Genomic DNA, 1,849 nt, shown 5'->3' on the forward strand with positions numbered 1-1,849 from the left:
CATTGCTAAGGTCAGGCTCTCATTTTCAAGGTTATTTTAAGAGGTTCGACATTTGTCATATATTCTTTTACATTCTGACTCCAACAAATAGAACCAGTGCTCATCACATATGATCATATTACATAAAACTTACCACCATATTTGGAAAATACTACCCCCTTTCACAACTTCCTGCATTTCATCTGTCTTGTGATCTCCAAGACAATTTTTAATTCCATGAACATATATTGAGAAATTGAAGAAGAGTGTTTTAAATCTTGCAAGTATAAATATTAAATGTGATAAGTTTTTACACTAGAGTAGAAAGGAGCAATCATGAGAAAACAATCTAAAATTGTATGCTTTGTCATATAACAAAGGTATGTATAAGGCTTAGAAGTAGGACAGGAAAGAAAATGAACATTTTTTTTGTAAAGCAGGGAAGGGCCCACAGAGCAAGATACATTTAAAACAGAGAATTGAAGGACTCCAAGGTGAATAAGCTTTAGCAAGACAGATATGAAGAAAGAAGGAAGTCCTGGTAGGAAGAAGTCCCAATAGTGTACAAACTAATATAAACAGGAAAAGGTAAGCCGTTTGACATTGTTGGGGCATAAGAAAGAAGTTGGAGACATGATTCAAGAAATAAGAATTCTGGTTAAGAAAGGCCTTAAATGTTTGCTAAGGGATTAAGACACGGAGACTTTACTCCATATCCACTGAGGAACTGTGGAGCATTTTAAGCAACAGAGTAGTAAGAGGGTTTGTAATTTTAGAAGATGATTTTGGTAATCTTTGAAATTCAGATACATTGGAGGTGATCAAAACTAGATGTTGGCATGTGAGTGAGGAAACCATGATTCTGGTGCAGATTGAGGAGATAAGCGTTGTCATATGGGAGGGTTGAATATAGGGGACAGATGACTGGGATGTTAGAGTTCTGCTCAGCCACTCGTGCACATTTAATGCAATGGGAAGTCAGAGTGTAAGGACACTCTGTACTAAGTTCTGAGTTTTGGATTCTGTGACAAGGTGGACAGTGTTTTCATGATCAAGACTGAGAATGCAGGGAAGAGACCTGCCACAGTAGGACAAGGTAAGCTTGCTTTTGACTGTCCTCTGTTTTAATGTAGTTTAGGACACCACTGCCACAGCCTTGAGGAAAATTGTTCCCAGTGGAGTTGCTCTGCAAAGTAACCAGGGAAATCTGAACAATGCTTGCCATTACTAGTTAAATGAGTAATATGTATCTTCATATTTACCCATTCCTTCACATTAAATGTTTCCTGTGATTCTGCACCTTTCAAAAACATTGATTTGGTCTGAGATTTTGTAGCAAGGTCAGGTTCTACATATAAATTTTCTTCAAAATGCGTGTAAATAAATGCTCATGAGAACCTAAACTGTTTTTTTTTTTTATAATTTATTGTTGTTCAAGTACAGTTGTCTCCATTTTCCCCACACTGTGCCCTCCACTGCACTCATCCCCGCCTCCCACCCTCGAAGACTATACTTTCAGGAATCATTTCTATAGTTTGTTACTAAACTTTTTTTAAGGAAGCTCTTATCTAGAGTCCAGCTACAGTTGACAGTTGCAGTGTAACATGATAAAATTGTACATGACGTTCAGTTTGAACTTCATATGCTATTAAGTAAGTATTTCACTGAAAAAACCTGGATTGCTTTAACATTGCATTAGCAAACTCTTGAATAAGACAGATATTAATTTTACTTCATTAACAGAAAAAATGAAATTGATAGTGAATCCATCCCATTCTTCCCTCTCCTCGTTAGTGAACATGTGAGCTTTTACTATCAGCAGCAGTGTGGCTTTTCCAGCAACACTACTCTCTTTGAATGTGTTGTTGTT

At 36.7% G+C, this 1,849-nt stretch overlaps 1 pseudogene; it reads left to right on the forward strand.

The window, feature by feature from the left end:
- The first annotated feature begins 1,482 nt into the window (after positions 1-1,482).
- Positions 1,483-1,575, forward strand: LOC114507219 (annotated as a pseudogene).
- Positions 1,576-1,849: the final 274 nt, after the last annotated feature.

The sequence above is a fragment of the Phyllostomus discolor genome, chromosome 9 (assembly GCF_004126475.2).
Source record: "Phyllostomus discolor isolate MPI-MPIP mPhyDis1 chromosome 9, mPhyDis1.pri.v3, whole genome shotgun sequence".
Classification (NCBI taxonomy): domain Eukaryota; kingdom Metazoa; phylum Chordata; class Mammalia; order Chiroptera; family Phyllostomidae; genus Phyllostomus; species Phyllostomus discolor.